Source organism: Paroedura picta, chromosome 14, assembly GCF_049243985.1.
Source record: "Paroedura picta isolate Pp20150507F chromosome 14, Ppicta_v3.0, whole genome shotgun sequence".
NCBI classification, from domain to species: Eukaryota; Metazoa; Chordata; class Lepidosauria; order Squamata; family Gekkonidae; genus Paroedura; species Paroedura picta.
Window position 1 is genome coordinate 26,592,317 of NC_135382.1, and position 15,807 is coordinate 26,608,123.

Consider the following 15,807-nt stretch of genomic DNA (forward strand, 5'->3'; position numbering starts at 1 on the left):
ACCTTGAGAAAACTGCTTGACCATTATTTGGCTGGATGCCAATCTGGTTCCATAATTGGGTTGAGAGCACAAGCTTATTTAAACCAAACGTAGCATATGAGGGGAGTTTTTCCCTGGTACATTAAGTACACAGTTATCTCCTTGTCTATTTTCAGGTATATACGACTCCTGTCACACTGGCTGTAAACTTTAATGTAAACTTTAATGCGCCAATCGAACGGAACACTATTCTAGAGTTATTTTGGATTGAGCTTTCTTTCAAAATATTTCCTTGATCTTAATTATTTCCAGCATTCAGAATGATAACTTATCGCTTCACAACTTGCAGTAAAGGAGGAATGCTGAATATAAAGGGAAGAGAAAGGAAAGAACACAGAACGTACAAAGGAAAACCTCTAATTTTTTGAGTGGCCTTGAATATAATTCTGTTAGCCGCATTCTTTAAAAAAAAGGACAGAGATATAGCTTTTAAAAAGCACTGCTTGTAAGAGGTAGATGACCAAATGCACCCATGATCCATACTGCAATGTAAGTTGGCTCCTAAATACACCCAAAGTCAGCCCTAAAGGCTTGTTTCAAGGCACAGCAAAGGGAGACGGGGTTTCAAAGTAATTTCGCATGGCAGAGACTCTTTTGTCTGCCCTTACCAAGGTAACTTTTGCTATAAACTTTTGCTATAAACATCACTTTAAAATTATTGCATAAAAAACTACCAAGCACTAAATTAGAAAAAAAAAAGCCAACAGAATTTGAAAGTGATAGTTAAGTTTATGAAGCAATTCTGTGCCCGGTGTAAGCTTGTTGCTTGGTGTGTAAGCAAATGTGAGGCTATGCATTTGATGTGCCAGCAGGTGTGTCTTCATTATAGTAAAAAGGTACCCCCAAAAAGGGGAGGGGAAGGAGACGTATCAACAAGGGGCACCTAATTGAGGGCATATGTAGAACAGACCTACTTTTAGACTTCAGCTTGTTTGTTTGACTAAGTCGCAAAGCTCCCTCTCTCTTTATTCTCCCTCCCACCCTCCCTGTGGCTCCTTGCCTCCCCCCCCCCCACCACCTCCAAGAGCTGTTAATTTTGTTCACTGCTGAGCAAAAGTCAAAGCCGGAGTCTAAACAGCTTGTAATGACTTTTCAATGGCCCATCTCGCTGAAATTGAGGGCAAGGGAGCAGCCGACTTAGACACTGTCAGCCCTCGGAATTTATTACAGAGGGTACAAGGGGTGGCGTGGAAAATAGGAAGAGGAGGGCCTGCAGATCTGGTCGGTTTTATGCTAAGGACCTGAACTGAGATATGTTTGACTCCTTTAAATACCTTGACACAACAGATAAACACACAAGAAAATCAATGGCGGCACGCCTTAATTAAGAGCGCTTCTAGAACTGAAACAAATTGTGGAGCCATAATTCAGTTCTCCTATAAGCAAGTAAGGATTAAAGCAGCCCCACTGCCAGAGAAAACAAAACCAGGTCTCCTAGGAGGATGAGGAAATGCAAGACCGAGGGCTCATGTCGCATGGATCCATTAGAAAGTTAGCTTGAACTTCCAACTTAGGCCATGTGAAGCAACAAAAAGAGCTACATACAAGAGTAGTTTTAGGTAGGTGGACATCATGGTCTGCAGTAGAAGAGCAAGATTTTAGTTCAATAACCTTTTAACGATCAAGAAGATTGCCAGGATATAAGCTTTGGCAGGATATAAGCCAGGATATAAGGCAGGATATAAACCAGTTTGGTGTAGTGGTTAGGAGTGCGGACTTCTAATCTGGCATGCCAGGTTTGATTCTGCACTCCTCCACATGCAGCCAGCTGGGTGACCTTGGGCTCGCCATGGCACTGATAAAACTGTTCAGACCGGGCAGTGATATCAGTGATACCCCAGAAGTGGCACGATCATACAGAATATGGTTGGGAAGCATAATGGTGTACACGCCCACCCGGGTTCCCTCCCCTTCCCACCCCCTCCAGGCCCATCTTTGGCTATTTTGGGATGGGGAGGGTGGATTGACATGACCATATATGGTCACATCATCCAATAAATGTTTAACAATTTTTATTTTTAAAAAATATTTCAAAACGCCTGCCCATTTGGGAAATCTTTCCAGGGTGGGCAAGAAATACCAGGGTTTCATGAAACCCTGGATGAGAAAGCCTGAGTTATTATGTTGTACCAACTCACCATCCATTCCTTTAAATAAAAGAGTGAGCAAACTGGTTATTCAATCTGTATTTAAAAATAAATACTGTGTTTGGGGGGAAAAGGAAGCCCGCTTGACCTCAACCAGGGCCAGAGCTTTCTCCATTCTGGCCCCCTGCAGATCCAGCAATTGTTTTTTTTTTTCAGAAGAGGGTGAACCACTGCACCCTTTAGCCCTTCGGAGGACTCACCCAATGTTAGCGAGAGGTTAACAATCTCCCTCAAAGGGCCTCCTATTCCTTGGTTGGAGGATGTTTTAATAGGTCCTAATTAAGGTATCATGCCACTGGTGCTTATGGGTATTTTCTCATGGGCCACCATGGCTGGCTGCCATTTAAAAAAAAATTACATTACATCCCACTTTGTTTTGCAGAATGATGCACAGATTCCAATTCCTATATATTTATTTGTTACTGCAGAAATGCAAATCTGCTCTCATTCATAGAAACCACTCTGAATGATCACATTATGTTAAAATAGAATTACTAATTGTGAAAAGGGTTGTTGGCTCCGAGGTTAATGTTTCCCTGCCCAAGTAGCCATTCAAACTGCATTAAAAAAAAAACCCTTTGTTTAACAAGGTGCACTTGAGCGTGCTAAAGCAGCGCTTGCAGGGGAGGAAAAGTTTAACTTGTCATACAAGGAGAAGTCTAAATGGGCTTGTTTTCAGAAAACATTTTCCATTCTTATTATGGCACTTTTTAAAAAGCCATTCCCACTTTCTGAACTTGCAGCGGAAGGATTCTATTCTTGTTTATAGTATACAGATAAAATTTATGAACCGTACCAAAGGCCACAGAGAGAAAAACACTGTATTTATCACCCCTACCCCCTGCTTCTCTACGTGTATGAAAATAGTTTTATAGAAGAAATCTACTACCGTTATTTGAGATCTGCTTTATACAACATTCACCCCCCCAAGTTATAAAAAACAAACAAAAGAAACAAAAAAACAGCATAGATATAATTACAGATGCCAGCCTCTGAATTACCACTGATCTCCAGGCTAAAGAGATCAGGTCCCCTGGAACGAATGGCAACTACAGAGGGTCCATTCTATGGCATCACACCTCCACTACCCTCCCTTCCCTCCACAAACTGCATTTTCCTCAGTCACCACTTCTAAATCTCCAGGAATTTCTCAAGCCAAAGATGTAATGCTTCACAAATGTGTTTTACTGAACATTTTACAAAAGCCTATCCTATAAAAAGCTCCAATGAATGATGAAAACATTTCCTAACAGAAACTGGATGAGAAACAAGAGATCCTAAACAATGAAATGTGGATTATGAAGTCTCAACGGAAGCCGTTGCACCAATGAAAGAGACAGAGGCTGATTCCGCACTGGCAGAAAAAGCAGAGAGCAGTCATGTGGAAGTGGAGCAAAGTCCTGGTACTATATGACGTTGCCGCTAGGCTGCCACTCTCCCGGGCCTGGCATGGATCAGGCTCCAGAAGCAGGAGAAAGAAAAATTTATGTTGCATTATAATAATGGCAACAGGGTTGAGGTGAGTATGGTGATGGAAAAAATCAAACGGACACAGATTAACAAGAGATCTTTCAACATCCAGATATCCAGTGTTACCTAATGCACGAAGCAGAGCAGGTAGGCCAGAGATATTTAGGTTTAATGCCACTTCCTACAAAATCTTGAGGAGTGGCAGAGAAGAAATAATAGTTTCTTAGCCTCCGCTAGTCATGTAAGAGGTGGTAATTACACAGCTTCCATCATAGGAATCACACAGGGGTACAAACCACGATTTCACAGTGCTTCTCATTCTGAAGTGTGAGAAATAATAATGGGAAATAATAATGGGAAACAGAACCATGGGATTCATCCTGCAAGCAGAAATATAACGTTTGATTCTGGATCATGTCTTGGAAATGCAAACAATTAACAACACAAGAGCAACAATCAAAGTAACGCCATTATTTTAATGACAAAATTTGATTACTTTGACAATGTACATGTTCTGACTGATCAATTATTTATTCTTTTGTATACTGCTATTTTTGTTAAATATGAAAAAAGAAATCTGTAGTCTCTCCTCTCTCTCTCTCTCTCTCCCTCTAATAAATTATTGCCCTGGAGCTCTCTAATAAGGTGTGTGGGGGTCCGCTGAGGTCCAAGAAGAACTGTGGGTAATCCACACAATTTTTATATAGCTATTGTGACAAAATGGATTGAACAGGTATCGTGGATACAGGAATACATAAATGAAATGCATCCCACTGGAAAAGCTTTTTACTCACATTGTCATTTACAGCTCCTGAATTAATAGACCAAGAAAGACACCAGAGGCACTGACAGAATGCAGTAAAACCATTGGCAGCCAGTGGTGTCTCAAAGTTTAATTCCCCCGGGGAGAAAAGGACACTGCCTAATCTGTATTCAGTCCTGACATTGTCCACATCTGATATGGAACATTAGCTACTAACTCTCTCAATAGACTAGTGTCCTTCAGTTTATATTACTTTATGTTAATAGTAGAAAAATTACACACAACATCATTTATCATTGTTATACTGCACTATACATCCCATAGCTTATTTTAATAAAGCTATTTACTCCTAAAATACAGGGGATCTTCTTTTTGGGAAAAAAATGCATTTCTAAAAAACACACACACACACAACCCAAAACCTGTAGAGATGGATAAGCATACTACATGCGTGTTAAAAATAAACATCACAGAATTACATGTCTAAGCTCTTTGGCTTAAAAAAAAAACCCACGGTATGTAATAAATCCTAGCAAAAACATAATTTACAAAATGTACATATGATACATCTCCAGTCATGTTCATCGCTATCTATATTTTTGTATATTACAAGCCAGATTCTCACTTATCTGTATATACAAAAATATAGCCAGTGAATGGTTCTTTTCTTTGAGAATGTGTTTTTCATAACAAATCCAATGACTAATATACAGAAGATCCAAGCTATAACTACTGAGCCACTGAAAAGAATGGTTCTCATCGGAACCTAGCACAGAGCTAACCCCATGGTCGAGAACCCCATTCTCCCCAGAAAGATGGCTGTGCACACCATAGCACCTGCCAAGACCTTTCCTATTGGCTGCCAAGTGTTTTTAGAAAGCAGCTGGGTTCAGGCAGAGATTTTGCTCAGCAAGGCCTCTGATTGGAGGACCTTCACTGTGACCAGGTAAGATGGGGCAGCCATTTTGTAGCTGTACCCACCATAATGGTGTCAGAATTCCAAGGGTGCCCACAGGTTCAAAATGTTGGGGACCCCTGGCCTGGTCATTGAAATGATGTCACCCACCATGTAGAAAAGTTAGCCTGGTGCAGGGAAATACAAGGAGAATCCGGTTTAATTTCCTCCTGTCCGCACATTACCTATATCAAGGAAGTAAGACTGATTGTCTCTAAGGTATGACAGAACAGAACTTGAACTCAGGTCTTCCAATCCATACCCAAGCGACTATATCATTTGACGGTCAGAAAAGAGGAATTAATTAAATGTGGTACTTGGAGTAATGCCCTAATAGGACTTGCATGGATAGGCTGTTACTGAACAATCTATGGTTACAGGAAGGGAAAAAATACACTGATCTGGAAAAGGCCTATCAAAAATGCATTGTTTTGTCTCATAGAGAGAAAATTCCTCATATTAAAGCTTGGACCAGACTTTGTATAAGCCCAAGTCTCAGTACTCATGTTTCATTATGATCTGTCTATGCAGGGGAGGAAAAGGGAGGCTGGTATGTTTAAAAGAGACACAAAAAAAGATTAAATGCTCCTGCCTGAATCGGTACAAGCTTCATTCACAATTTCACCCTCACCCACCCTTTTTAATTCAATCTGATTTTCTACTGAGCATCTCGTTAAAGCAATAGAATGGGGTTGCCAAGTCCTGGTTGGAAAAGTCTGGGAAATTTGGGGGGGGGGGTGGAGACTGAGGAGGTCATGGTTTGGGAGGAGGGACCTCTGTGAGGTATAGTGCCACAGGCTCCACCTTTCAAAGAAGGCATTTTCTCCAGGGGAACTAATCTCTGCCACCTTGGAATCATCTGTCACTCTGGGAGATCTCCAGATCTCACCTGGAGGCTGGCAGCCTACCTGGCATAAGTCATTAGTGATTCTTCAGTCTGATGCCAGGACCCAGAGGAAGCGACAAAGGTTTGTATGCAAGAAAGGACGGAATAGCACATAGTTTCCCATTGCTTGCTTCACCTCTGCCTTGTGGGAAATCAAGTGCAGGTGGTTAAGCTAGGCCAGTGAGCTAAGGGCCAAACTACATTCTACACTGGGGGTCTATGATTGGTGCAGGGGCTGTGCAGATGGCCACAGGCCCAGACAGCTTTAGAAGAGGATTAGGTCTACTGAGCATGGTGGCTAAAGGGAACTTCCATGCTCAGAGGCAGTAAATCTCTGAATACCAGTACCAGGAGGCACCACTGGCCTCTGTGCCATTGTTGGTTGTCCAGAAGAACTGGTTGGCTCCCTTGTGAGACAGGATGCTGAACTACATGGCCATTGGTTTGATCCAGCAGGTCTCTTTTTATGTTCTTATGTTCCAGTGTGTACTTAAAAAAAAAAACTTTTAAAAGCTGTGGCACCAACCGAAGAGGCTTAAATTGAGGCTGTGGTACAGGTGTATATGCATTTTAACCCTTTGTTGTCCTGAATCATTTCTCTCTAAAAATGGTTTTCCTTTTCCCCAAGGGGTTCTTTGCCCTAGCAGGGCAGGGGGGAAATGGCCAGGCATCTCTACTGTACCTGTCTTTACCCCATTCCTTGAGAGGACTAACAACTGCTTGAAAGAAGATTTCTACCAGGGAAATGGTGCAGAGGGAGAGGATTAAGCCTCTTTTCCTCGGTGTTGATGTTTTTCACGAGCCATTTGGGAGTGGCGGTATAGAAATTGAAATATAAATAAATGAAAATAAATTGTGCATCAGGGCTTGCTAGAACTAGAAGGGCTGAACATGAGGTGACTAGGGTTCAGTAGCAAATGACATGGGTTTCCTCTGATGCACAATGTTTTTATGCAATTCCCTTGATGATGCTGTCCCAGGAATGAGCTCATGTAATTCTGCAATATCGCACGATTTAAAAGTCTTTTTTTTTTCCAGAGATAAGTGCAATCTGTTTTTCAAGAGGGTTGTTTTTATCCATTAAAAACCACACATGCAAGACTTCTTAAAAACTAGAATGCAAACCTGATCTATGAGATCTGACATGAACGTCCCAAAGCACTTTTTTAAAAAGTTTACCCACATTTTTAAAGTGTAACCAAAATTTTAGTTATTTTTGAAAATGGCTTCACTTGGAACTGAAGCATGGCATTTTATTAGCCCATAATACCTGAAGTCAAGAGGTGTATTTACACTTGAAATATTCACTGTACTCTTTAAACATTTTTATTTAGGATCTCAGAAGCTAAATCTCCCTCTTTTTGACCATTGGCCAATAACTACTAAAAGAAAATGTGTGTGGGGGGGGCGCAATAAACATGTCTCCTGAGATCTCAATGTGAAACTAAAAAGAAATGCAAGTTTAACATGCAGATTTTTTAAAAGTCCCAGTGAGAAAAGCAGACAAACAAATGAAGAGTTGGTTCTTATATGCTGCTTTTCTCTACCAGGAGTCTCAAAGGGGATTGCAGTTGCCTTTCCTTTCCTCTCCCCAGGATACCCTGTGAAGTAGGGGAGGCTGAGAGAGCCCTGATATTACTGAAGAACAAGAGTTGGTTCTTATATGCCGCTTTTCTCTACTCAAGGGAGTTTCAAAGTGGCTTACATTCGCCTTCCCTTTCTTCTCCCCACAACAGATACCCTGTAAGGGAGGTGAGGCTGAAAAAGCCCTAACAGAAATGATTGATCAAAACAGCTCTATCTGGGCTGTGACAAGCCCAAGGTCACCCAGCTGGCTGCATGTGGAGGAGGAGCGGGGAATCAAACCTGGCTCCCCAGATTAGACGTTGGCGCTCCTAACCACTACACCAGGGATACTCAAACTGCGGCCCTCCAGATGTCCATGGACTACAATTCCCAGGAGCCCCTGCCAGCATTTGCTGGCAGGGGCTCCCGGGAATTGTAGTCCATGGACATCTGGAGGGCCGCAGTTTGAGTACCCCTGCACTACACCAAGCTGGCTCTTTTTTAAACATTTTAGATGAAAACATAAAATAACATTAAATTATATTCTTAAACCACCTTCTTAACTTTGTAGGGGGAGCCTGATTCTGTTGGGTGAGTTGATGTTTTTGTGGATGGCAAACTGCTGTTCTGTGGGTAGGGAGACCAGTGTTTTCTCAGGGTTCGTTTTCTGGCCTCGACCCAAGGCCTGCCAGAGTGGCAATTTATTCTACATGAATTGGAGATCAGTTCTCATCCCACAATAGCTCCAGCCATCGCCTGTAGGGTGGGAACCCTGCTCAGCCTTGTTCTGAATTCCCTACCCTCAGACATATGCTTTTTAAAAAATGTAGTTTAGCTTTATGACATTTTGACTATTACAATCCCATATGTGGCAGAATACATGGACCAAGCACATCTACTACGAAATTTGGCAAACCTGGGATTGAATCTGTGCAATGCAGAAAACAGGTTGCACTGGCCTTGCACATTCCTTGTGCTACACTGGAAGAAACGGTCGGGGGGATAACCCTTATAAGAGACTCGGGAGACAAAAAAAACACAAGCAACCGTTATAATGTGTGAGCTGTCCTTGGGTGTTTTATGACCTCAGAGAGAAGAAGTTAAGCTTATTTCAAAATGTTGTGTCTGTCCAACTGAAAGATCCCTTGGAATAACCCCTAAATAGTAAAATATTTACTAACTCAGACTCGGGATTACCTCCCTTATCCTTTGGCAGTCATGTCAGACTGCAGAACAAATGAGAAAGTTTTTACAAAATGAAACCTGTTTTTCGCCCAAAGTGCAAATATCTCAGAGCTACAGTGCACATTTACATTGTGGCAGTGTTTAAAAATCCCAAGCTCAGTGGTTTCATTTGCAGCAAGCCCTTGCTCCTAGCAAAAACTGGGGGGGGGGGGGGGCAGGGAGCCCCTCAGAGCATCCAGTGACAGGCTACGAAATGTGACAGGGTTTTGATTTCTTGGATGCTGTAAAATATTTTGAACAGTTGCCCCCAGCAGCCTGCTGATCATGAGATACAAGCCCAAGAGTTAATTTAGGTCAGGAGTAGTCAAACTGCGGCCCTCCAGATGTCCGTGGACTACAATTCCCAGGGGCCCCTGCCAGCGCTGGCAGGGGCTCCTGGGAATTGTAGTCTACGGACATCTGGAGGGCCGCAGTTTGACTACCCCTGATTTAGATTCTCAATTTGTAGCTTAACATGAGATTCTAAAATGCTTGCACTGAACATTGGAGCTGTGGAATTGAAACAGGGTGGTTGGCTTTTACTATCTTGCAGGACGGTAGTGCTCTTTGCAGTGGAAGGAATGTAGGAGGTGCAACTTTTATCACTGAACTATATTGATTCTTCGGGGTTGCATCAGGGCATCTCAACTGGCATGAAAAGGGGCAGCTGAATTCCCTAGCCTAGAATTTCGGCTGGTCTCGAGACAACAGCGATTAGTTCTTCTAAGGGGAAATGGCAGCTGCGGTAGACTTTATGATATCACAAACCTCCTGAGCTCCCTTACCTCCCCAAAATGTATCCTTCCCAGGTTCAATCCCCATATCCCCAGGGATTTCCCAATCTGGAGCTGGTCACCCTGTTTGTGGGAAGGGCCTCAAGAGACAAGCACTGGCACATCCCTTCCTGCCCACCCACTCACCATCTGCCTAAGTTCACAGAGTCAGCATTTCTGTCAGATGGCTCTCCAGCATCTGCTTAAAAGCTTCCAAAGAAGGAGAACTCACCACCTCCCGAGGAAGCCTGTTCCACTGAGGAACCGCTCTGACTGTCAGGAACTTCTTCCAGTTATTTAGCCGAAAATTCTTTTGATTTAATTTAGTTTTGAGTGAAAACTAGAACACTGTCAGTGATGTGCTGACATCCTTTTCAGTCACAACAGAAGGGATGTCACTCTGTCAGGACATTGGCCATGTCTCCCCCCCACACCTTTCCCTCTCATATTTCTCCCATCCCCTAGCTAAGTGGTAGAGGGAAGGGCCCACAGGGTGCCAGAGATCCCCCACCCCATAGTGATAAGTTGTCAATGCTAGATCTTTTTCTGGAGATCCACTGATAATAGACGTACACAATGCCAACTTGGACAGATAAGTGTTCTGACACAGGGGTAGTCAACCTGTGGTCCTCCAGATGTCCATGGACTACAATTCCCATGATCTCCTGCCAGTCTATGAACATCTGGAGGACCACAGGTTGGCTACCCCTGTTCTGACGTATTATACATCAGCTTCATATGTACGCATCCAAAGTATGCCTAATGTGTTCAAGGGAACTCAACCTGTGCTGTGAGTTAATCACTTCCATGACACAGCCTTTCTCAGTTATTTTTGAAAGAAAATAAGATCTTTGGTTACGCATGGCCCATGAGATTGCATACGCAGGGTTGCATAACTGCAGACACACCATGGATTTAGGTCTGTGTTACAAGTGTGTAAAAGGCCCAGTACGAAAGGAGGGGATATTTGAGCCATGGTGTCTGTCTGGTCGTGTCTCAGCAGATTACGGGCAAGATGCTGGGGGCCGTACAATTGAAAAAGTAGATACAAAAGACAGGCATTGGTTTTATCTGCATTACACTGCCTATAGGCAGAGGAAAATGCTCAGAGCTGCTGCTTTCTAGCTCCTGGGCTCACTTCTGCCTGCAAAAAGGGAATGGTTGCTGTCATTTTATTATTCCACTTAGCATTCCGACCAGCAAGGGGCATTCCATCATACTTTGCTTAATTCAGAAGAGCTAGTCATCCTCGGTTATTGTTTTCACTTTTATATACTATTAATGAATTAACTTTTTATGGCTGTTATTTCTCAATTAGTGCAATCCCTCAAGGTAACTAAGGCCTCCGATGCTCAGATTCTCTTAGAGCTGGGATTTACGGGGTGGGGGGGGGTGTTGATGCTCAACCTCAGTCCATTTGACATTTTGAGGACATCTGAATTTCATTTTTTCCTGTTATCACAGTGGTATGGTTTGGGTGGAGGTCGATGGGCTTGCTATTGGCGACTTTGGGCTGCATCTAAACAAGCAGTAAAATGAGGCAGAGGATAGAATTGTGCCCTCCTACACTGTCTCATATGTGTGTGTGTGTGTGTTTTTAAGGAGCATTATTTTTTTGAAAGAGCCTCTTGTGGCGCAGGGTGGTAAGGCAGCAGACATACAGTATGAAAGCTCTGCCCATGAGGCTGGGAGTTCAATCCCAGCAGCCGGCTCAATGTTGACTCAGCCTTCCATCCTTCCGAGGTCGGAGGTGGAGGGGGAGATTTGAAGACCTAGGTCTTTGATTTACAGATATATTTGTCACGGCCTCCTTCCCATTTCTTTTGCTTATCGCATAACTCCTTTATTTTTGTGCCCATCGTGATAAATACCTATCTTTAACATGTTATTTTTAAACCCCCTTGACAATTTCGGTGTGGTTTCCTCCCACTGGTCCTTTCCCTGACCACAAAGCACAGCATTTGCTGCCCAGACGTGATTGACCAATGTGACTGACCAACATAACAAAGATACTTTGGCTATACAACATCATATTTTGCCTGCCACAAATCAAAGGGCATTCACCATTGGTGAACCATTGAAACAGTTGATAGGACCTCATATAGGTTTTTTGGGATGCTTCGCCCCAGGGCAGGAACTGCTGTACCAATTTGAGACATACTTCAGTAATAATTTTGTCAAGGCTTTAATGGTCCACCATTATACCATTAAATAAATCCAAAAATCTTTTCCCCTCTCCTACATAGCACTTAGTAGACTAGCATACATTGCTCCATAGGAAAACTTGGTTTAAACCCAGAATGATAAATCCATGCACAAATACCATAGCCTCTATTCTAAGACAGCCCAAAGTGCATTTCCAGACACCCTGGATAAATAATTGATAACAAAGCCCATGATATCTTCCTTTCCGTCTTATACTTTCTTCAGCCTTACAATAATAAAGTCACCTGCTCAGATATCATTCACAGAAATTGATTCACAGCAGGCAACCAAGGAGCAAACCAGACATGGCTCGGATACTTCATTCCTTCAATAGTCTAAACACTTTCAATTTTCTATGAAAAAGACTTAATGGCTTCTCAGAGCCATTGGAATGGATGCTGGGCCCGTAATAGACAAGCCACAGCTACTGACTCTTGTGATGGGAGAGAAAGCTCCTTGAAGAAGGTGGGACTCAGTTTGCATGCTCCCATTGGCCCATTCCGCACACATTGGATAATGCACTTTCAATGCACTTTAGAAGTAGATTATCCTGTTCCACATGGGGGGGGAGGCCTGTGGCAGTCATTAGCACTGTCACACTCCTTGTACAACATAGGCCCATTATGCACGGGGGGAGTAGTGCACATTCGGGGTGGAATGGCAGTGACTAAAATCACTGATAACGCACGGTGCCAGCTGCAACCGACTGCAGATTCGGTGCATGCTGCCGAAAAAGCCACGTTAGCGAAACGCGGAAGAAAGCGCAGCTTCCGGGTGACCGGAACGCAACCAGAAGCGGCACCGGGGTCGCCGCGTGCATAATTGGTTACCCTGGGTTTTGCTGCCATTGCGTCCCGTCCCGTGCATAAGTGGTTTGCTTCGCTTCTTCCTCCTCCGCGTTTTCCATGTGACCCGAAATCACCATTTTGGCGGCCGTGCACAATGGGCCAAAGAAAGCAGAACATGTTGCACAAGAATTGATGAATGAAGAAAAGCTTCTTTTTGTTTCTGCTCATACAAGGCTTTATATAGTTCAATGCTAAAACAAAAATATATTGAGTAAAGCCATGTCTATCGTGGTATCTGTCCAGACATTTTAAAGTACAGATTGGGGGAAATTAACATCTCTGCCATTGGAATGAGGTCAGTGTGGACTTCTAGACAGAACTGCTGAAGAGCAATGTGCTTCCTTCAAACGAAGAAAGAAAAAAAAATACTGCCATAATTCTAGGCTTCAAAGTTGACGTTCTATTTGCAACCTTTAACCATCTCAGAAGACCACAATTCAAAGCCAAGCCTTGTTTTTGAGAAGTGATCTTGTTAACTGTCTCCTAGGTGAAACACAACTTTTTTTTTGTTCTTCTCATTTTCAAATGTCTTAGTTCTCTCCCCTGCAAAGAACAAGGCATTTGCAGAAACTCAATGAGGAGAGCCTTGGCCACTTGCGTGCGCTGAGTCCAACCATGGCCTGTCATCTTTGAGTCTGGTTTTGTAAGATGAAACAACCACAGCAGCTACTGGAATGAGTTATAGAAGGATGTTCTGCCTAATTCAACGGTGTCAGGTAGCATAATGTGCCCTTTATAGCTAAAAGTTTATTTTAAATGCATATCAAGAAGATGGAGAGCTAAAAAGCAAATGTAAAATGGTATGGGGGGGCTTCCATTATAAATTAATCCCGGCAGGCTAAACTGCCCTTCAAGAAATGAGCATGAATCTTAAAGCCTGCTGCTGATAGGAGGCAGGAGAGCATATAAGCATTTGTTCCTGACATTCTCCTGTGAAGGGCATATTCTTCCAAAAATGTGACAAGGATATTGTGAAAGGGCAGTCTGAAAAGAATACAGACTGTTGTTCAAATTATGTCATGTCCTGAGTCACAATACAAGGATCTTAAGGGCCTGCTCTCACATTCAGAGATCTCACAAGGTGTGCGCTCATGGTCTTTGGTGACATATAAGCATGGGAAAGAGAATGGATGACCCAGTGGAGCATGACCGGAACTACCTTTACTGTAAAGTGATTCCTGTGATCACAAACTTGAAAAGTTGTGCTACCAGGATGGCTGAAATCACTGCCAGGAAGCTGCACACCTGTGGCTCTGGCTCAGGGGCAGAACACCTGCTTTGCAGGCAAAATGCCGCAGGATCAAACTTGGCACCTCCAGCTAAAAAGAGGCAATGTGAACAACCTTAAACCCTCAGAGAGTGGCTGTCAGTGAGCACAGGCAACACCGACAACCACCTCAACACCATAATCTTACAGGGTACCTACATGACTGAGAACCTATTCACATGTTACAGTGAACATGCATACATTCTGCATGTGCATGTGTACATCCGTTTGTAAGAAAGAGCCACGTGTCCCCTGTAAAAACAAACCTGGCTTGAATGTGAAGAAGAAGAAGAAGAAGAGTTAGTTCTTATATGCCGCTTTTCCCTACCCGAAGGAAGCTCAAAGAGGCTTATAGTCGCCTTCCCATTCCTCTCCCCACAACAGACACCCTGTGGGGTGGGTGAGGCTGAGAGAGCCCTGATATCACTGCTCGGTCAGAACAGTTTTATCAGTGCCGTGGTGAGCCCAAGGTCACCCAGCTGGTTGCATGTGGGGGAGAATCGAACCCGGCATGCCAGATTAGAAGTCCGCACTCCTAACCACTACACCAAACTGGCCGTTTCCATCACGTGTTAAGTTGTACAGGCATCCCTAATGTAAGATCAAAATTAATCAGTGTAAGAGCCCTGTTCACAGGCTGTGGTGAACACATGTTCAGTCTGTGCAAACTTCACTTACTTTTGAATACAAGATGCTAGGTCTTTTGAACAGCCATGTAGCTGAATGGAACAGAATTCCATTTGCGGAGGGGAGCCAAAGGAAACTTTCCGGAATGTTCTACCCAAGTGAGGGGAGGGCAAACAAACTTACATCTGCCGTGCAAAGTTAGCAGGCTTTCAATGGGAGTCATGGTTGGGAGGGTGTCGAAATGAGTAGTATATCAAAAGCAGTTGCCGTTGTCAGATTTATTTCTCCTCTCCTGCCGGAAACATGGTTATAACCACAGTTAATTTGGGATGGTAGCATTCATTATCCGATTCTCAGAAAGATTAGTTAACAAGCTACAAAAATGAACATGTTACTAAATGGCGGCATAAGGGGGGGAACAGCTGGATCGTTAAAAAAGCTTAGCAATTAGGGGGATGAAATACATTCCAGTTGAGTTCATTTCATAAAGTCAGAAAATTCTTGAAAACAAAAGAAAAGAAAAGGATTCGTGATTTGAGGAATACTAGAATGCATATTGTCTTCCTCGAAGGCCTGCTCTATTCAGCATTAAAATAGGACTAATATATACTTTCACAGTACATCACAACAGTCCTGTTGGGTAGTCCACTATTTGTATTAATAGTTATTTACAAGAGCAGAAAAGAGTTTCTTCTCTCCCACCACCACCATCAACATGAGGGCTAGAGATAGTAGCTGTGTCTTTTTAGATTTTACAGAAATCTTTTTTTTTAAGTATAATACTGGCCATAATTAATAGCCCAGATAGAGAGCAAGTCTGTCATTCTTGGCAGGAGTGTCCCTTCCCATTCCAACGATATGCAGATAAAAATCTAGGTTCACACTGCACTCCTGACATTTCAGAGCTGTCCCAATGACTTCAAACTAGAATTATTCTAAAGAAGGGGAGAAGGAAGATGGCAGCGTCAATTCACTAGATATAAATGAATTCTTCAGCTATGCAAACAAGGACAGAAACTGCCCAGGGAATGTTCATG

The 15,807-nt window shown here is 43.0% G+C and overlaps 1 protein-coding gene and 1 long non-coding RNA gene across 2 annotated transcripts in view; one reads left to right on the top strand and one right to left on the bottom strand.

Annotated features, from left to right (window-relative positions):
• LOC143823548 (uncharacterized) overlaps nt 1-4,901 on the top strand; it is a 37,416-nt gene extending 32,515 nt beyond the window's left edge. Inside the window, exon 3 of the long non-coding RNA XR_013226502.1 lies at nt 3,440-4,901. This is a non-coding gene — a long non-coding RNA (uncharacterized LOC143823548). The remainder of the gene's footprint in view (nt 1-3,439) is intronic.
• Nucleotides 1-15,807, bottom strand: part of WWOX (WW domain containing oxidoreductase) — a 538,960-nt gene that overhangs the window by 244,531 nt on the left and 278,622 nt on the right. The gene's annotated exons all lie outside the window — the stretch shown is intronic.